The sequence below is a fragment of the Mus musculus genome, chromosome 14, assembly GCF_000001635.26.
Source record: "Mus musculus strain C57BL/6J chromosome 14, GRCm38.p6 C57BL/6J".
Classification (NCBI taxonomy): Eukaryota; Metazoa; Chordata; class Mammalia; order Rodentia; family Muridae; genus Mus; species Mus musculus.
In genome coordinates this window covers 51,296,804-51,318,534 of record NC_000080.6, presented here as the reverse complement: position 1 = coordinate 51,318,534, position 21,731 = coordinate 51,296,804, and the positions used below count along the sequence as shown (strand labels likewise).

Here is a 21,731-nt window from a genome sequence, read left to right as displayed (position 1 = left end):
TTGATAGAGGGAAGATGAGTGGCCTTAAGATGGGTTGTCAAGACAGACTCTATCCCTCTATTCCTAAGGCTCCCCAGCCCCAATTCTGGACTTGTAGGCCATGTTTCCTCTCCCAGAAACTGGTAGTATCACCTCCCCAACCCTACACCTGAGCCAAACCTGCTTTATTAAACATACAATTAAAGAGGCAAATGTTGAGGATCAACAGGGCTCAGCGAGGGAAATGACAGGATAAGGATGTCAAGATCCCACTGCTGAATTTTCCCCAAAGCAGCCAGTAATTAAAGACCATCAGAGTCCATACTACCTTTCAATTTTATGAGTGCCTCCCACCTCCATGTCTATGTAGTGTTAACATCTTCACAGGCACTAGGCACACTGACACAGCTGAAAGGCACCATAGCTAAATGCATGATTATGGCTGAAGAGGTCCATTCTCCTACCTCAGCAATGGAAAGGAATAGTTCCTGGAGTCAGTGTGGATCTTACAGTTTTGAGCCCTTAGCATATTCCAGGCTCTCAGCTTACCTGTGTGTTTCCTCGTGCCTTGAATTTGGATCCCTACTGCTCAAATGCATAGATGAGCAAACTCAAGAGATAAAGATGAAGATTTAGAGTGAGAGAGCTGACAGTGTTAACAGAGAGGATACTTGGGGCTTATCTTATTCTGTGTTCCAGCAGGGTACTTCCCAGGTATATGAATGGGAAAAATGTCAGAGGTCCTATAGCCTCCCTGAAAGCCCAGATCTTCTTGGATGGATGAGCCTTACCTGCCCCAAATGGAAATGGAGATTTTGTCCATATCACTTGAACATTGCTGCATGGCCAAGACAGGAAGGTCAGACTTGGCATCATTTTGAGTAAGGAATGAAGATATGATTTCCATGGAAATAGTAATTTCAGCCATGGAGGTAAGAGATGGCCTGAAGAAAACAGAGTCACACCAGACACAAGTCCAGAAGGTTTCCGGTTGCACTGATTGTAATCTATTTGTGTGGACACTGTGCAGGGTATCCATGGGCAATATCAGTAATGTCTAGTTAATGTCAACATGTTACATATTTGTATAGGACTTCTCTGGGGCAAACATGTTTACCACATGTGAGATTGCTATTTGAGAAGATACTAATAATGAAAATAAGTTCTAACATTTTGTAACACAAATTACCCGTGGGCAGTCACTTAAAATATTGTACCTGGTTTAATGTGTTTAATCATTGCAACAGTACTAGAAGATAAATACACAAGAAATCCTCAGCATAGAGAGGTTAAGTAATTACCCCAGGTATCAACACATGCCTTCAAAAGTCCATCCAATTTGTACAATACTCCCTACACAACCAAGTGCGGATGATAGGAGCCTGAATGTCACACATGCTGGGCAAGCGATCTCTCCGAATGGCACTCCCTGTCTCTAGAAATAATTTTGCTACAGGTTCTTGACTGTCACTTACCTCTAGCTCTCATTTTAAATAAATAAAAACAACTTTAAATTTTTGTATTTATTATCTAGGAAGTCAAATGGATATCTACAATATCCAGATTCTTTGAGAGACTCTATCTCAAAAAAATAGTGTGGTAAGTGATTGGGGCAAATACTTAATGTTGGCCTCTTACCTCTACAGATACATGTGAAACTATATACACATGAGTACACATGTGTACCACATACACAAATGTATTTTGCATAGGACATTTTTTGAAAGAGACTTTAATATGGCCAGGCTTCACTAGAATGTTTTAAATATTGGTATTTTAGGCCTTGGAGGTCCCTCTCGTTTACATGTTAGCAAACTGAGGGCAGAAGTCAGGTAGTTACTAGAAATTAAGTGACTACTCAATACTGGCCATATTCCACCCGACCCCATAAGTCCAAGTGACTCAACTTACAGCACCCTTACAGATACAACCAAAACCACAGGCATCCTTAGGGTAATATCATCACCACTGGAAGACAGGTCAAGTTTCGGCTCCAAAATTCTGGGTTCCTTGATTTGCAACCTGCCCAAAAACACAATTGTCTCCTTGTTATTTCACTCTGGAGCAACCATGCCTCTCCAACCTTGCCCTGTGTCATCACTACACTCAGAATGTGAGCCTCTACACTCTCAGATGCAGTGGACTGAGGGAGGGAAACAAAAAGCAGCAAAGATAGACCTTGAACCCAGGACCGTGTGATTCAAAAGTCTGTGAAGCCAGAGCTTGGGGCTTAAGGGTAAGAATTCCAGCTTTCTGTCCCTTGAAGGAACTTAGACTTTTACTCTGAGCTGTACTTGAAGAAGAAATGTGTTTTCTTAGAGGAAGGCTTTAGGTACCAAGATGCAGGTGTAGATGAGGACAAATGGAGCTTTCACCTCGGAACCCAGATGTATGAAGTATTCACACTGGCCCTGTAGCTCAGCCTCAGTCTTAGTCAAGTTCTAATGAGCCTTGTCTTAGAACTCTTCATCTCTGTGGGGAACGAGAGGCTTATCCATCTACCTCTGAAATTGAATTCATCTCCTCAGAGGAGTAGTCCCTTTTCTGAGAGCAAAGAAGCACTGACTCACCTTAACTTTGGGATTAATGTACCCAAATCCAGTGTTTTCAAACCTTCTAGAATCCTGTCCTTGGCTAATGACCAAGCTATGGTTTCCTGAAGTGACCTTATAGTCAGACTCCGGTTTTGAAGGATATCTGTAAAAAACAGTCATCAGATAGTGTCCTGAACCACTAGGTAATGGCCTCTCATGTTCCTAGTTCTAGAGAAGTCAATTTCCCTCACTGTGTCATCCAGTCTCTGCAACAACTCAGTCAGCAGGGGTGGGGGTGGGGGGGATTGCCACAGTCTCCATTGTACAGAAGAGGAATCTAAACTCTTAAGGTTAGGACATGTGTCTACACATCTGGGTCCATGCACAGTTTCCAGGATGACTTCTTAGTAATATATGTTGAGCATTTATCAACAATACAAATGATCAGTTGGCCAAGCAGTTGAAGTTGACTGTGTATACCTGTGTCAGTGTCGACTTGAGAGTCTGTTGATCTCCTGTGAATTTGAGAAACTCCATCAAGAGTTGGGAAGGTAATGTTAAAATCAGAAAATCTGCAGCAAAGATAAACAACATAGAGGTAAAATATTGCTCCAATCAACGAAAGTAGGAAATAAGGATCCCAAAATGACGATTTGGAATAGGTCCCAGAAAACAATAATTTACATTGAAGTAGGAGATTGGAATTGTCCCAACAGAAGATCATGGAAAACAACCTGGGAATGATTGGCATGTGCCAAACAGCATGTATGAATTTGTAGGAGTGTTTGTGTAGAAAATAGCTCAACTGTGAAACAAAGAAATTACAACTAAGGGCCAAACAAAATGAAACAGTACAATAATCTCTTATTTTCCAAAGGCGTCAACCTTTAAAAATATCGATTGTAACTCAGTTCTGCCTGCTCTTTTCTCCACGTTTTGTAACTTGTTTCATTTCTTTGGGTGTAAAACATTTTAGATTAGAATTGTGTATCTTTTGTTGTTGTTGTTGTTGTTGTCACAATAAAGTTTATTATGAAAATAGGCTTGTGTGGGGACAGACGGAAAGACAACTACATCTGGGTTGCATGGCTCAGGTAAAGTAGTGCGGCTTCCTCACATTGATGCCACACTCGCTGAAGGCGGGATCAAGTCCTCCATGGTTAGTGTGTACTTGCGATCCTTGCTATTGCTCTGGGAGCTGCCAGAGGCTGTGCCCTTCATTTTGCAGTGCTGTAGGGCATCATTGACAGTATCTGAGACGAATTTCTGGGGAGTTAGTGAGATGAGCCGAATTACGCGTGGGTCTGAAGCTTCAAAGCCAGCGCGGTTCAGGTAGTAACCAGTCACTGCGTCAGGGATTGTAGGTGTGTAATACTCCAACTGCATCAGGAAGTCCACTAGAGGTGTGCTGATCACTACGGGCTTCACTTCTCGTTGGCTGTGCTGGGTAGGGTGTAAACCCCATTAAACATTGCTCCCTGGGGGTGTGGGGAGCCTTGCCACCTGCTGCCACCGAAGTTGGCCCACACAGCTCTGCTGCCTCCCCTGCCTGTGCTGCCCACAGTAGTGGACTCCAGTCCAGGTGCCAACACCGGGGGGCGCAGGCCGGCACCACTTCAGGGTCTATGCTGGAGCCACTGCAGCTCATGGGGCCAGTGGGAAAGGCGACGAACAGAATTGTGACATCTTATACATTGTCCAGCTTTGGCTGCTGAAATTATAAATCTGCAAAGACTAGCCTTTGTTTCTTTTAGACTGCTTTCCTGCTCTATATTGAGTATTTTTAACTAATATCAAAATCATTTCATTTCTTCCTTTAAAGCTGATACAGGCGCGTGCGCACACACACACACACACACGTTTGTTTGTTTGTTTGTTTGTTTGTTTCAAGGCAGTAGTGAGAATGGCAAGATGGTTTAGCAGTTAAGAGTGCTTGCTGTTCTTACAGAAGACTAGAATTCAGTTCCCATCACCCCTTTAAGATAGCTCACAACGATCTGTAACTCCATAAAATCTGACACCATCTTCTGGTGTCTGGGGGCACACATAAAGACATATGCACAGAGATGTGCACAAACATAAAAATAAAATATTTAAAACACTTTTAGTAAAAATGTGTAGTCACAATATTGCAATTAGGCTCTGAGATGGACAGTCTCTACTTAATATAATGATCCAGAGAAGGCCAACTTAGCTAGCATTGTTTAAATGACTACATTCACTATATGACTCCCTAGGTAACATTGAACTTGCCATCCTTTTCTTTCTGCTTCTTTTCCCTGGCTATAGAATGGTGGGTTTCTCCTTTCTTCATCTTTGAAAGTTTCCTTAACATGGACCAGGCTTGAAGGGAGCATGCACAGAGCTTTCCTGTTCCTCTAACAACTGCTTCTCAGTTATCCCACTTCCTCTATAACATAGGACATAGGAGCCACTAAATAGACAGTGTGGGGTTTATGGACATCCAAGCTAGCTGAACTTATGTCCTTCGTTTCCACGAGTCAACACATATCAAGAAGAAAAAAAGAAACATTCTTTCAGAAATATATGTTAAGAATTTTTGACACAGCACTTTAGTTATATTAAGCATCAGTGACAATGTGAAGAATGAGTAGACAGAGGAAGGCAAAGGAAAAGGAATTACATCTCTCGCATCTCTGGTAATCTCAAAGCTGTTAAAGGTGTCCAGGGCAGTGCTTGCAGGAAAGGAGTACTGGGAGACAAGCTCCCACAGACTGCTAGAAGAAGTGGTACAAGGAAATACTTGTCAACAGCTACCATATTTTAAGTTCCAAACGTTAATAAAATTTTAAATCTCAGTTTAATGGATGTATCCTGTGTGTGTATTGGCAAGTCTCTATTAGGATATAACCTTATTGCAGTGTTTATATCTAAAGTGATTCTGAGTGAGGCAGAAACTCAATAGCTGCACATTTCTTAGGGAACCACCCTTAAAGGACAACATTGCCACCTTGCAGCCGCCTCTGCAATTGCAGGTTTAGTAATTCCTTTGTTACTCCTGTGATCACCCAGCAGCACCTTTATTGACTCACTTGCTAAGAGAGAATTCAGAGAGTCCATGTTCTTCAGGATACTGTGGATAGCCTCAGAAAGTGGACTTGAGGTCCCAACGCACAAGCTGCATAAGACAATAAGATGCCCAAGGTGGAACATGTTTGATTCTGACACCTGGAGGGTCATAGAAGGAAGAAGAAACAAAAATACACAGTTAACATGCGTCACTTTCACACTCACCTGCCTACACATGTGCTTCTGTTCACAATAGGTAAGGAATGGGGCCAGCAGAGATGCCCACTCTCAGGAGTGGATAAAGAAAGAAAGAAAGACCAAGTGCTCAATGGAATTTTATTCATCCGTAAAGAAAATCAAAAGCATGATATTTCAAGAAATGAGTTGAAGTAGAACTCATTGTTTTTAGCAAAATTAACCCCATCCAGAAAGAAAAAATAACTTATTTTCTGACAAGTCCAAAACAGCTGCAATGTGAATATGTATATATGTGAATGTATACATTTATGAGAGGTTCCTACTTATCTGAATGGGGGGGGGATAAATTCAGGAGACCATGAGAGAAGAAGTAGAAACTTTAAGGGAGAGATAGGAAGAAACACACACACACACACACAGAGAGAGAGAGAGAGAGAGAGAGAGAGAGAGAGAGAGAGAGAGAGAGAGAGCACAGAATACATATGACATGAAAGTAAGATAAATGAAGTAGAGACTAGAAAATGGTTGAAGTGGGGGAAGAACAGCAGGGGATGGAGAAAGAAAGGAACTAAATATGTAGGAAAATACCACATCAAACACCTTAAGGATTACAGTGAATTTAAGCATAATTAGATTGCATATATTGTAAACATAATAACTACATACAAGTGTAACTGAGAAGAAACAGTCAACTTGTTCTAGAGATGAGCAGGCAGGATAGGGAATGCAGAGACACAGCCAGGGAGAGAAGGACCTGGGATGTGGAAAGCCAAGCTGACTCCAGCCTATGCTCTCTATGCTAAGGGCCTATGTGTTTGCTGCCTTCTGTGCTTGAAACACGTTTGCCCTTCGCTTTGCCACCTAAATCTGTTCTCTTGCCTCAGTGAAACTTCATGCCTTCCATGAAGCCAACTTCAGACCCCTCCCTAGAAACCAATTCTAGGTTCCCCACTGTCTCCCCCAACCTTGGGACAACGCTGTCCTTAGAGCTATGTCTTATGTCATTTTTGAGCCTAGATTCCAGTAGGAAGCCTTTCTCTACACACTAAGACAAGTCATTGACATATAAAGTCTGAACTGTAAACAGAACCCATGTGAGTCTTGGTTCTTGTTAGTCTGACTCAATATCATCTATGTCTTCAAATTTGTTAACAGTCAAAACGTTCCTAACACAAACAGCGCCTTCCCTCTACTTCTTGCCCCAAAGCCTCCTGAAGCCTAAAGATGGGAACTCAGTTTAGTGGAGTCACTACTCACTGCTTTGAAGAAGGATGCACACGAGATCCTTGTTTCTCTGCACGATCTCCTGGGATTCTGGGGTGACTGTGGCCTTATATTGTGGTCCCAGGATGAGAATCAAGTCCCATTTCCGGGATGTTCTAAAGAGACCCAAAGAAAATATCTAAGGTTAGCCAAGATATTCCAACCCAAAGGTCACTCAGAATACTTAAGTTACAGTGGTGGATGGAGAGGAACTTCTGCCAAGACTGATTCCTGAGTTGAGAAACCTGAGGCTGCCAAGATGTGTCAATTCAGTATTGTCTGCAAAGAAGACCCAGAATGGACGAATGAGAGAATGTTGTGTTGGGAAGGCTGCTAGTGTGTGCCTATGTTAGTCCATTAGTCATTTGAAAACTCAGAGAGGGGAAGACACCAGGTATAGTCACGCAGTAAGTGGGGTAGAGTTGTGGCTCTCAGGTCACTCTGACCACCCTTTCTATGCACCCACCTTGTATCCAAGAGCCCTAGCCACCACTCCTGGGAAGAGCCAGCTTCTGTGAGGGGTGCAGTGAGGGGGCAATCATGACATCCCTCCACATGTTGCTGACTCAAGCACCTTTATTTTAAACCAGCTTCCTAGATGATTTTGCTAATGCTCCACAAAAGCTATTTTCTCCTCAGAGTAGAGAATTCTAGCAACACTAAAAGTAAAAGGAGGGAAATAAGAGTGTTCGCGGCCACTGTGCTGCTGTGGGGTGTGCTGCTGCTTTACGGAGCCTACAGAGCTGGCTGAATGCCTCACATCCTTCCTCCTGTGAAATCAACCAGGTTTACAGTGCAACTGTGTGACCCACGTGTTACCACTGGACAAGGGGCAAGAGATGTACAAATGAACATGCCAGGATAGCAGTGGAATCCAGTTCCCCTGGGATAAGAGAATAAAGCAAAGAGCTTAGGTGAATTGGGATTTGAGATTATGACTCATAGACTCCTTAGGCCTTAGAGTATGGCTGGATACAAGACACAAGTCCTGAAATGATAATTTTTTCACTTCCTCACTTTTTTCACTGTTTTATAGAAAAAAAATTTTATTAGTTTCATTTTCTGATGGACTTTGCCAGAACTTTGTAACTGAACATTTTACAGATGAAGACAAACAAGTGGATTCTGTGAAGATCCACCTCCTACATGGGTAGAGGGGTATTTATGCCAATCAGCGAGGAGTTAAAGCGACCTGTGACAAAGAATTCATCTTGCATCCAGAAAATATGTTTTCTTCATGCTAATCTGTTGCTGGCATGGTCACAGAGGTTAGAAACCCAGAGCTTATGTCTTTCCACCTACATCAGGAAAGGTCAGCCAGCAGGACAGGCTGTCCCTAGGCTTATAAATCCTGTTTTCCACAGGCCCCATTGTTTAAGTTGGCCACTAAGGCCTGGGTCTATGCCAAGCCTGGACAGCACAAAAACAGGTGGGAGCTACACCTCAGGCTGGGGAAGAGCATGGAGATGGGACACTGCAATTTAGCTCACTTTGAGGGCCTGTCCTGAACATGAAGTGACCAAAGCAAAAAGCATTGTGTCCTTGTGATTTTGTGAACTCAGGCATAAAAATCTGCTAGGCCTTTTCCAAAATGGGACAGAGAATCAAAGGCTGTGCTGAAATCTTGTTTGGAGGGGTTTTCACATCTGAAGAACACAGACTGGGAGTGCTGGTGTTGGTGGTGATAACCTTGGGCCTATTGCTTAGCTCCAATCACAGCTCTCTTGGTTGCTAAATAGGCTAACCAACACCTTGTACATGGATATATAGGCATGAAGGACAGGGAAATGTCACAGGCATCACGAACATGGTGAGGAACTTGGAGGTGTCTGTTCAGAGCTTGGCACTATGAATGGGAGGACATGGGTTCAAATCCTCACTCTTCCCACTGATGGCAACATGATGTAGGAAGGGGCTTCTTCCTTGTGCATGAAGTGGGACTGGGAACTGCACCTCACTTCTGTGCTATACATGTGCAGATAAAAGAGGTGGGAAACCCATGTGAATATCTTCATACTGGGAAAGCTGTGGACACTTCTGTGACCAAATACACAATCATGCTACTACTAGCCTCATAGCCAACTCTACCATTTGCTGGCTAAATACTGTGGCAGGAAGAAATTGGAAAGAACATTGTTATTACTAACCCTATGATCTCTTATTAGTGGATTGTTGGCTATTCACTTTTTGGAGCAGTTGGTGGAATAGTGCTATGCATGTTCCTACCCATGGGGCACCCATTGGCTATGCTTACCATGCTCTATGTCACATTCTCATTTGATGTTAAACACCCTAGAATTGGTATACCTAGAGTCACTGATAACAGCACTGGGAGTATTAATATGCCTGCTATCACCCCCAAACCACAAATACCATGGCCCACCTATAGACCTAAAGTTCTAGACTCATTATACAAAATACCCAGATGGTAGACAGATGATAGGGTATGGACAACACACCAACTAAGGATACACAGATTATGGACCAAGGATGCTTACTGCTTGAATTACTTGTGCATTTAATCTAAGAGAGGATTGTCTTTCTGTGCCATTAATTTGACTTTAATCCATTGAATCTTTCAATACTGCCTGCTGCTGTTGGGTTATAGGCCAGGTGGAATTCCACATTATGTCAAGATTTTGTGCTAGTCTCTGTATAATTTTACCAGGGCTGCGATAGCCTCAGACAGACATCAGGTAGCACCATACCACCCTAACAAAAATTATATGTTAGATCAAAAAGATAGTTATAATAGATATGAACAAAACCCCACAAAATGCCACTTTAACAAAGTGTGCTCCAATGCCTCTACTGTCAGAGCACTCTTTAATAATTACTGGTATAGTCCATCCAACATTAGGCAGAGTTAAAGGAGTCTACAGAACAACCACTATAGGAATGGAGTCTACATTTGATTGTGATTTAGCTATAAATTCAGCCTTTCCTAAATTATATACAAGCACTTTGATACACACAGGGTTAGAAGGTGAAGCAGAGGGCAGGTGGTTTAACCTTACAACATTAACATGGGAAGAACTGGTTATGAATATGGTGAATATGAGCCTGGAGAGGAAGAAGCAAAAGAGGCCTCCTCACCTACAACAACACAACCTTGTAAACCCGGTCCAAATATGAGCTGGACCCAATGTACAGAATTTGCTGCACCTTACCTACTTAAGTGTGGCATAACCCCTCTACCTAAACCATGGGGAAATAGATGCCTGGGGAATTATATGACCATTTGTACCTAGAACTCCAGAGGACATGGAACCAGACAAATTGGCTCTGTGTAGCAGGCTTCCTGAACCTACTGTGGTTTGGCAAGCTAAGCTATTACCCTGAATTAAGATGGGCCACCAGGAGCTGGGCGTGGTGGCGCATGCTTTTAATCCCAGCACTCGGGAGGCAGAGGTAGGCAGCCTAGTCTACATAGTGAGTTCCAGGACAGCCAGGGCTATACAGAGAAAACCTGTCTCGAAAAACCAAAAAACCAAAAAACCAAAAAAAAAAAAAAAAAAAAAAAAAAGATGAGCCGCCACCAGAATAGAAACACAGCAATGGCCCACTTGGGAAGACTAGGTATCATGCATGGCCCTGGAGATGGAACATTATAGACAACCACTAGTACTAACCAGCATCCTACCACAACCATGGCAGATACATGAACAAACACCAACACCCTTATGCACAATGCCAAAGTCAACACATGAATGCTTCTTGGTAGCTAGGGATATTCATGGATATCAGGATGGAGTAAAGAAAATGACACCAACGGAATGCCAGGCATCACCTGGAACTGTTTCAGCAGAAACTCTTGGTCTACAAGACCAGAGGAAGAAAGACATAAAGTATTAACCAAGCACAGGAAATCAGAAGAAGTAGGACTCCATATACATAAGGCATATGTTACACACACCCCTCAAATGAAATATGGCAGCATTCCTACCGTTATTTAAGGAGGCTAGAGGTTATTAGCATACCTCACTCATGACACTCTGGGATCAAGGAGCTAGCATTACAGGAATAGTACAAATAAAGGAAGTATGGAAATATAAAGAAACCAATACCCATTTGGGGGGACTACCAATGATTAGGAGAAATATATCCATGACAGGCGGAGACTTTGGAAAACATAAACGTAAATCCAGTAGAAACATACTTTACAGTAGTATTACAAAACATTACCTACTACAATCAAAATCACTATATGACCACGTGTGATAAGAAGGAAGAATATAAAACAGTCAGGTATATCTGTGACACAGCAGTAAACAGCACACAAATGGATTTCCCTATACCATGGGATACAATAGGAAACAGAACCACAGTTAATTTTCCAGAAAGGAAGGCATCCACAAAGTTTGGGGCAGCACCCCAGTTGGTATTCTAAGGATGGACAGCATAACAATCCCTAGTTTTAACTACATGGGGTTTAATAACATTGGATAGGAGAAACCCAGTTTAACAGCAACAAATATACCAGCGGTTGGCTGCTATTATAACCTCAGCAGCCTAACACCCAAATAGTGCCTTTCAAGGCACCAGAAAGGACTATACAATGGTGGAAAACTTGGGGAATCAAACATAACAATGCAAGAACCATATATCATTCAGGCTTACCATATTATTTTAGCTACATATTACCACACCCCCAATATCAAGACTGGCAAATGTCAGATTGGACAGCACAAAAGCCAAAAAGCAAGCCCTATGCTGACAGGCTCAGATGACTGGCAAAAGATCTTATACTTACTCATGTCACTACAAGACTGCCCACTAATCAAACCACTCACACAATACTCCTGGCTTGGTAGACAGAGGAGGATTTAACATTACAACAGGCTGTGCAGGTATTAATAAAACCAGCATAAGATTCGTGACAGTTCATTACCTACCAGGATAGTTAAATCCATCACCTGGACCACTTCCAGTCAAAGAAGCCCCATTTGTAATACCGGACACAACCTTACCAGTCGAAATAATATTGACTCCTAGAATCAGGAAGATCCAGATTTCCATCTCATTACAAGCCTTTAAACCTCCTAAGTTATAGTGTGGAGAAATAGACACCATATCATATCAATACAGCAGCCCAAATAAATTCGACAGAAGACACCTACAGGAACTGGCTGTAGGAGGTTTCATGGCCAGAGCATTATTCGGAGGCTTGATGGGAGGAGGAGTAGCAGAAGCAGTAGTCGCTCCCATCAAGGCAGAAATCTACAATATTCCGCAAATTAACAAGAAAACAGCCCAGGCACTCCACGCACTATCAAGAAGCATAGATTTACTCCACATCATGGCGAACACCATGAATACAGAAATGCAATTATTTAGGGAACAATATAAACAGGAATATAATCAAACAAGGAGCCTTATAACTCAAAACCGTAACTTAATTATGTGCTGGTGTTTTTAGGGAATGGGGGTAAAGTGAGATGTCCTAAGCCTTTCAAAGGTTGCCTGCCCAATGATATCAAATGACTTTAGAGTCTCACTGTTCATATATCAGGATGAACAGCAGATGGTAGCTCTGCAGATGACTAAGTGAAAGTGTTTCCCAAGAGTTAAATGAACATGAAATGTAAGCCTGAGCAGCTTACAAAGTAGAATGTACTGTTTCGTTAATTTTTATAATAATAACATGTTGTATTGAACCTAGTTTGCAAAATTATGAAAGGAACGCATATCTCTCAGGTGTTATTTGGATTTTTAAACTACTTTTACTTGAGTCATTGTAACCCATAGCCCATCCTTGTGGGACTGTGATAGGCAGCCTATTTTGGTTGAATGGGGCTTGTTCCAGTGACCCAGTAGAGAACTCTACAAGGGACAGAAAAGTGAGCCACATTCCCAGAGCCAGGTGCCTGACACCACAGAGCCCCCAACTCCATAATCCTGTGACTATCAGTCATGCAGACAATGTTCCAAGCTTCTGGCATTCTGGCTAGACTCCACCTCCAGTTACCTGACTATAGCCAGGTATGATCCTCCCCACAGTTACCTGATAGCCCAGCCCACTACAAGGGGGGCTGCTTGGCCCCTCCTTGCTCTCTTTAAGCTCTCACCTTTCTTACTCTCTAGCCCTCCTTCTCTCTCTTTCCCTTTCCCCCTCTCTCCACATGACCATGGCCGGTCTTTCTCTTTCTAGCTTCTCGCTTTCTCCCTGCCTTTCTACAATAAAACTCTAAAACCATGAACTGTCTCCGCTCATCAAGACCCGCCGTGCTTGAATGATGGAATAGACTTTCTCCTAATGAGCCATGTCTAACCTCCCTCCAGAAGGCCTTCCTACACTGCAGCCACGGACCTGACCAGACTGGACCAAGCACTCTCCCTCTGCCCTCCCCCAGGGCTCAGTGCCGCCTGCGGTGTCCATCCATGTATAAGATGCCCAATGCTGGGAACCTGGTGCCTAGGACTGCCCTTTGTCCACCACCCGCCGAGCTGGGGTCAGTGGCTTAACACAGCCAGACAACCCACTTGGGGACACATGGAAAGCATGCAGCAGTCCTCCTGCCTCCACCCGTCCACAGCAGGGGAACTCTGTTGAGAATCGAGTTCTCTCCCCCTTTTTCCCCCACACCCACAGCCCCGCACATCCTAAGTGTGCACTGAATGTAGCATTTGCTCTCCTGCACTGCTAAGTATGATGATCTGTGCAAGACTCCTCGTTTTCCTTGAATACACTGATGAGCCAAGGTCTCCTCTGCCTTTCTGATCCTCATGATATATTCTAGAAGACACAGAGTCTATGGGTGTTTTAAAACCAAACCATTCCTCGTAGCTTAGAGCAATAACTAACTGTATCACATAGCAGATTTTTTTTTAGTAGAAGAATGAGTAGAGGTAGGCAAGGAGATAGCTTGGTCCATAAATGGTTTTCCTTGTATGCACAATGACCCAAGTGTAATTTCTAATGCCCACATTAAAAATGAAAGTAGGGAAAGCCAGGTGAGAGTGAGAGTAAACACTAGAATCCGGAACACTGTAAAGAGTGTTCTGGATTGAGTCCTACTGGGTAGAGTCCTCAGTCAGCTCCCCCTACTCCGTATGTTCCAGGACACTGACATGTGTATGATGGCCACACACAAACACACCATCTCCCAACACAAAAAAAGAAATCAAAGAAAACATCCAATTAAATATATAGTGAAACCTGGCATGGTGTCATCCACTTTGATCTAAGCCCTCGGGAGACAGATTGAAGCAAAATCAAGAGCTGTACAGTGAGATTCTGTCTCAAAATATGTATGCCACAAGTGACAACAGAGACAAGTGCTAACATGTGGGGAGCCGCCCTCACATTCGCCGTTACAAGATGGCGCTGACATCCTGTGTTCTAAGTGGTAAACAAATAATCTGCGCATGTGCCAAGGGTAGTTCTCCACCCCATGTGCTCTGCCTTCCCCGTGACGACAACTCGGCCGATGGGCTGCAACCAATCAGGGAGTGACACGTCCTAGGCGGAGGATAATTCTCCTTAAAAAGGGACGGGGTTTCGCCATTCTCTCTCTTGCTCTCTTGCTCTCTGGCTCCTGAAGATGTAAGCAATAAAGCTTTGCCGCAGAAGATTCCAGTTTGTTGCGTTCTTCCTAGCTGGTCTCGAGAACGCATGTAAGAGTTGGTGCTGAGACCCGGGACGAGAAGACCTGGGACGAGAAAACCCGGGACAAGAAAACCCAGGACGGTTACCATCACCGGTGCAAGGAAGATCCCTCATTCCGGAACCAGAACTGCGGGTCATGGTAATGAAGTGTTCCCGTAAAACAGACTGTTGAGAAGGATCCAGCCTGGATTCAGAACTCCTCAGCTGGGGAACGGTGGTAATGAAGTGTTCCCGCAACACAGACTGTTGAGAAGGATTCAACTGCGTGAATTCAGAACTCTTCAGCTGGGGAACAGGATACCCATAAGTATAGCTTTACAAGGTAAGTCTGGTCTTGAACTTTCTAACGAAATTCAAGACAGTCTATCAGAAGTAAAGTGTGAAATAGCTTTACAAGGTATGTTTGGCCTTGAACTTTCTCTAGTGTTAGGACCTTTTTGTTCCTTTTCACATGTTATCAAGTGGTTAAGGAAGGGCTGAAAATTCTGGATGAAATTCAGGGCAATCTATCAGAAGTAAAGCGGGGAGAGAGAGTAGGAGCAAAGAGGAAATATGGTACACAAAATAACTATACAGGCCTTTCCACGGGTCTTGAACCCGAGGAAAAGTTTAGGTCAGGTAAGAATACCTGGGGAGAGATTAGAAGGAAGGAAAAGAAAAAAGAAAAGAAAAAAGATCAATTAGCGGAGGTCTCTAGGAGAAGGAGCCTATACTCATCACTAGATGAGCTCAAGGAGCCAGCTCTTAGTAGCTCTGAATCAGATGAAGAATTCTCCTCTGAAGAAACAGACTTGGAGGAGGAAGCAGCTCATTATGAGAGAAAAGGGTACCAGCCAGATAAAATGCTAGCTAATCAGTTAAGGAAAAAGCCAAAAGCGGCTGGCGAAGGCCAGCATGCTGCTCAGCCTCCAGGCAGTCGGCTTCTAGGTCATAGTGCACTTCCGCCCTATGCGGAGCCCCCGCCCTGTGTAGTGCGTCAGCCCTGCGCAGAGAGGCAATGGACAGAGAGGCAATGCACAGACTCATTCATTCCAAAGGAGGAACAAAGGAAAATACAACAGGCATTTCCGGTCTTTGAAGGAGCAGGACCTCCGGAAATGATTCTGCCTATTTGGTTGTATCTTTGAATGATAGACCTAAGCTCCACCTTAAGATCAACGGAAAAGAGTTTGAAGGCATCCTTGATACCGGAGCAGATAAAAGTATAATCTCTATACATTGGTGGCCCAAAGCATGGCCCACCACAGAGTCATCTCATTCATTACAGGGCCTAGGATATCAATCATGTCCCACTATAAGCTCCATTGCCTTGACGTGGGAATCCTCTGAAGGGCAGCAAGGGAAATTCATACCTTATGTGCTCCCACTCCCGGTTAACCTCTGGGGAAGGGATCTTATGCAGCATTTGGGCCTTGTTTTGTCCAATGAAAATGCCCCATCGAGAGGGTATTCAGCTAAAGCAAAAAAATATCATGGCAAAGATGGGTTATAAAGAAGGAAAAGGGTTAGGACATCAAGAACAGGGAAGGATAGAGCCCATCTCACCTAATGGAAACCAAGACAGACAGGGTCTGGGTTTTCCCTAGGGGCCATTGGGGCAGCACGACCCATACCATGGAAAACAGGGGATCCAGTGTGGGTTCCTCAATGGCCCCTATCCTCTGAAAAACTGGAAGCTGTGATTCAACTGGTAGAGGAACAATTAAAACTAGGCCATATTGAACCATCTACCTCACCTTGCAATACTCCAATTTTTGTAATTAAGAAAAAGTCAGGAAAGTGGAGACTGCTCCATGACCTCAGAGCCATTAATGAGCAAATGAACTTATTTGGCCCGGTACAGAGGGGTCTCCCTGTACTTTCCGCCTTACCACGTGACTGGAATTTAATTATTATAGATATTAAAGATTGTTTCTTTTCTATACCTTTGTGTCCAAGGGATAGGCCCAGATTTGCCTTTACCATCCCCTCTATTAATCACATGGAACCTGATAAGAGGTATCAATGGAAGGTCTTAACACAGGGAATGTCCAATAGTCCTACAATGTGCCAACTTTATGTGCAAGAAGCTCTTTTGTCAGTGAGGGAACAATTCCCCTCTTTAATTTTGCTCCTTTACATGGATGACATCCTCCTGTGCCATAAAAACCTTACCATGCTACAAAAGGCATATCCTTTTCTACTTAAAACTTTAAGTCAGTGGGGTTTACAGATAGCCACAGAAAAAGTCCAAATTTCTGATACAGGACAATTCTTGGGCTCTGTGGTGTCCCCAGATAAGATTGTGCCCCAAAAGGTAGAGATAAGAAGAGATCACCTCCATACCTTAAATGATTTTCAAAAGCTGTTGGGAGATATTAATTGGCTCAGACCTTTTTTGAAGATTCCTTCCGCTGAGTTAAGGCCTTTGTTTGGTATTTTAGAAGGAGATCCTCATATCCCCTCCCCTAGGGCTCTTACTCTAGCTGCTAACCAGGCCTTACAAAAAGTGGGAAATGCCTTACAGAATGCACAATTACAACGTATTGAGGATTCGCAGCCTTTCAGTTTGTGTGTCTTTAAGACAGCACAATTGCCAACCGCAGTTTTGTGGCAGAATGGGCCATTGTTGTGGATCCATCCAAATGTATCCCCAGCTAAAATAATAGATTGGTATCCTGATGCAATTGCACAGCTTGCCCTTAAAGGCCTAAAAGCAGCAATCACCCACTTTGGACGAAGTCCATATCTTTTAATTGTACCTTATACCGCTGCACAGGTTCAAACCTTGGCAGCCACATCTAATGATTGGGCAGTTTTAGTTACCTCCTTTTCAGGACAAATAGATAACCATTATCCAAAACATCCAATTTTACAGTTTGCCCAAAATCAATCTGTTGTGTTTCCACAAATAACGGTAAGAAACCCACTTAAAAATGGGATTGTGGTATATACTGATGGATCAAAAACTGGCATAGGTGCCTATGTGGCTAATGGTAAAGTGGTATCCAAACAATATAATGAAAATTCACCTCAAGTGGTAGAATGTTTAGTGGTTTTAGAAGTTTTAAAAACCTTTTTAGAACCCCTTAATATTGTGTCAGATTCCTGTTATGTGGTTAATGCAGTAAATCTTTTAGAAGTGGCTGGAGTGATTAAGCCTTCCAGTAAAGTTGCCAATATTTTTCAGCAGATACAATTAGTTTTGTTATCTAGAAGATTTCCTGTTTATATTACTCATGTTAGAGCCCATTCAGGCCTACCTGGCCCCATGGCTCTGGGAAATGATTTGGCAGATAAGGCCACTAAAGTGGTGGCTGCTGCCCTATCATCCCCGGTAGAGGCTGCAAGAAATTTTCATAACAATTTTCATGTGACGGCTGAAACATTACGCAGTCGTTTCTCCTTAACAAGAAAAGAAGCCCGTGACATTGTTACTCAATGTCAAAGCTGCTGTGAGTTCTTGCCAGTTCCTCATGTGGGAATTAACCCACGCGGTATTCGACCTCTACAGGTCTGGCAAATGGATGTTACACATGTTTCTTCCTTTGGAAAACTTCAATATCTCCATGTGTCCATTGACACATGTTCTGGCATCATGTTTGCCTCTCCGTTAACTGGAGAAAAGGCCTCACATGTGATTCAACATTGCCTTGAGGCATGGAGTGCTTGGGGGAAATCCAAACTCCTTAAGACTGATAATGGACCAGCTTATACATCTCAAAAATTCCAGCAGTTCTGCCGTCAGATGGACGTGACCCACCTGACTGGACTTCCATACAACCCTCAAGGACAGGGTATTGTTGAGCGTGCACATCGCACCCTCAAATCCTATCTAATAAAACAGAAAAGAGGAGTCGAGGCTCTACCCCGAGTACCAAGAGTGTCTGTGTCTATGGCACTCTTTACACTCAATTTTTTAAATCTTGATGCTCATGGCCATACTGCGACTGAACGTCATTGTTCAGAGCCAGATAGACCCAATGAGATGGTTAAATGGAAACATGTCCTTGATAATAAATGGTATGGCCCGGATCCTATTTTGATAAGATCCAGGGGAGCTGTTTGTGTTTTTCCACAGAATGAAGACAACCCATTTTGGATACCAGAAAGACTCACCCGAAAAATCCAGACTGACCAAGGGAATACTGATGTCCCTCGTCTTGGTGATGTCCAGGGCGACAATAACAAAGAGAGAGCAGCGTTGGGAGATAATGTCGACATTTCCACTCCCAATGCCGGTGATGTATAATGCTCAAGTATTCCCCTGCTTTTTTACCAGTAACAAGGAACTGGGTTTGGCCTTGATTCAGACAGCCTTGGCTCTGTCTAGACAGACGACTGACACCATTAACACATTGTCAGCCTCGGTGACCACAGTCATAGATAAACAGGCCTCAGCTAATGTCAAGATACAGGGAGGTCTCATGCTGGTTAATCAACTCATAGATCTTGTCCAGGAACAACTAGATGTATTATGGCAAATAGCTCAGCTGGGATGTGAACAAAAGTTTCCGGGATTGTGCATTACTTCCATTCAGTATGAGAAATTTACTAGGGCAGCTAATTTGTCAAAAAGTCTTTCTCAGTATATGTTACAGAATTGGACGGCTGAATTTGAACAGACCCTTTGGGAATTGAGACTTGCCATCATTCAGGTCAACTCCACGCGCTTGGACCTGTCCCTGACCAAAGGATTACCCAATTGGATCTCCTCAGCATTTTCCTTCTTTAAAGAATGGGTATGGGTGGGATTATTTGGAGATACACTTTGCTGTGGATTAGTGTTGCTTCTTTGGTTGGTCTATAAGCTTAAGGCCCAAACTAGGAGAGACAAGGTCGTTATTGCCCAGGCACTTGAAGTACTAGAACATGGTGCTTCCCCTGATATATCTATGCTTAAGCAATAGGTCGCTGGCCATTCAGCTCTTGCACCCCACGAGGCTAGTCTCATTGCACGGGATAGAGTGAGTGTGCTTCAGCAGCCCGAGAGAGTTGCACGGCTAAGCACTGCAGTAGAAGGGCTCTGCGGCATATATGAGCCTATTCTAGGGAGACATGTCATCTTTCAAGAAGGTTGAGTGTTCAAGTGTCCTTCTCCCCAGGAAAAACGACACGGGACCAGACCAGGACCCCTCTGGGTGATGAGTCTGGGAGGAGGTTATGTGTATGGCTCCTTTACCTGCACACTGGGGATTTGACCTCTATCTCCACTCTCATTAATATGGGTGGCCTATTGCTCTTATTAAAAGAAAAGGGGGATCTGTGGGGAGCCGCCCTCACATTCGCCGTTACAAGATGGCGCTGACATCCTGTGTTCTAAGTGGTAAACAAATAATCTGCGCATGTGCCAAGGGTAGTTCTCCACCCCATGTGCTCTGCCTTCCCCGTGACGACAACTCGGCCGATGGGCTGCAGCCAATCAGGGAGTGACACGTCCTAGGCGGAGGATAATTCTCCTTAAAAAGGGACAGGGTTTCGCCATTCTCTCTCTTGCTCTCTTGCTCTCTGGCTCCTGAAGATGTAAGCAATAAATCTTTGCCGCAGAAGATTCCAGTTTGTTGCGTTCTTCCTAGCCGGTCGCGAGAACGCGTGTAAGACTAACATGTAGACACACACACATACATATTTGTATGGATGGATGGATGGATGGATGGATGGATGGATGGATGGATGGGGAAGAACTCCCCAAGCCAAACCATTCAACCAACAACTTTATTTCTTTTCTCTGGTTGTTTTATACCTTCTTAGACAAAACGTTCTTTAGAAATTACCTCAGAGATAAAATGCTACATTGAATTGGAGTTAGGAAAGAATGTTAATATTAAGTCCTAAGCAGTGTTTCATTATAATATACTCATTGAAAGTTCAGAGCAATAGTTTTTACACGACCTTGTCTTATCATAGTGATACCTGTGACTTTATCCTTGGACCTAAATTTTTCCCTTGAACACAAAATTGTCCCAACTCTATTTCTCTTTTTAGTGTGATTATGAAAGCTCATTGAATTTCTTACTATGTAGCCTTTACTTACTTATTATCATGAGGAGTGGGCACATTCTATTTTCGATTCTAGCTTTAATGCATCTTTCTAGCAACTAAGACCATCTCTAAAAACTTGCTTTCTAAAAATTATTTGAATCAAGTCAGAAATTCTATAAACACAGAAGTGGATGCTCACAGTCAGCTAATGGATGGATCACAGGGCTCCCAATGGAGGAGCTAGAGAAAGTAGCCAAGGAACTAAAGGGATCTGCAACCTTATAGGTGCAACAACATTATGAACTAACCAGTACCCTGGAGCTCTTGACTCTAGCTGCATATGTATCAAAAGATGGCCTAGTCGGCCATCAATGCAAAGAGAGGCCCATTGGACACGCAAACTTTATATGCCCCAGTACAGGGTAATGCCAGGGCCAAAAAGGGGGAGTGGGGGTGGGTAGGTATGGGGGACTTTTGGTATAGCATTGGAAATGTAAATGAGCTAAATACCTAATAAAAAATGGAAAAAAGTATAACAATATCAGACATATTAAATGGTTGAAGGCACATTGGTGAAGGGCACTCTTCTGTTGAGTTTAGTTAATATGTTACAGTGCGAAGTGTATAGAATTAGTGTCAGAACTAAAGTCTCTTTTATAATTTTCACACAAAAGCATGTGAAATTTATTTCTTATTTATTAAGCATACTGATGGCATAAACAGACATGAAAAGCTTGTTAGTCTCCTTCACAGTGGCTTCAAAAGTTTGTGCTAGTGTGCAGCTGTGTGCATTTAATTCCCAGTGACCAGAAGCCAGATGTGTTTTATGACCTAAAAACTGGCGTTTCTCCGGAGTTTGACATTTTTGAGAACAAGTGTCTTCATTTTCATTGAATCTGAAAATCCCTACATTTAAAACCTAAAGGTCATTAGTAGATACATTAAAAATGGAAACTAAGAAAAGGGAATTACAATATTTCATTAACTCATCATCTTAAATGATCCTTTTGTTAACTTAGTGAGTAAATAAAATAAGGATATCACAAAAAAAAGAAATTCTATAGAATCATCTATTTGTCTTAATAGTATCACTACAAGACAGTACATCTTCATGGATCTGCAGTTATCTGCTCAAAGTGGTGTGTTATATATTTAAT

At 43.0% G+C, this 21,731-nt stretch overlaps 1 long non-coding RNA gene and 1 pseudogene across 1 annotated transcript in view; one reads left to right on the top strand and one right to left on the bottom strand.

Annotated features, from left to right (window-relative positions):
* Positions 1 to 1,200, top strand: part of 4930597G03Rik (RIKEN cDNA 4930597G03 gene) — a 28,155-nt gene extending 26,955 nt beyond the window's left edge. Inside the window, exon 5 of the long non-coding RNA NR_045736.1 lies at positions 679 to 1,200. This is a non-coding gene — a long non-coding RNA (RIKEN cDNA 4930597G03 gene). The remainder of the gene's footprint in view (positions 1 to 678) is intronic.
* Positions 1,201 to 3,603: 2,403 nt separating this feature from the next.
* Gm7106 lies at positions 3,604 to 4,161 on the bottom strand (annotated as a pseudogene).
* Positions 4,162 to 21,731: the final 17,570 nt, after the last annotated feature.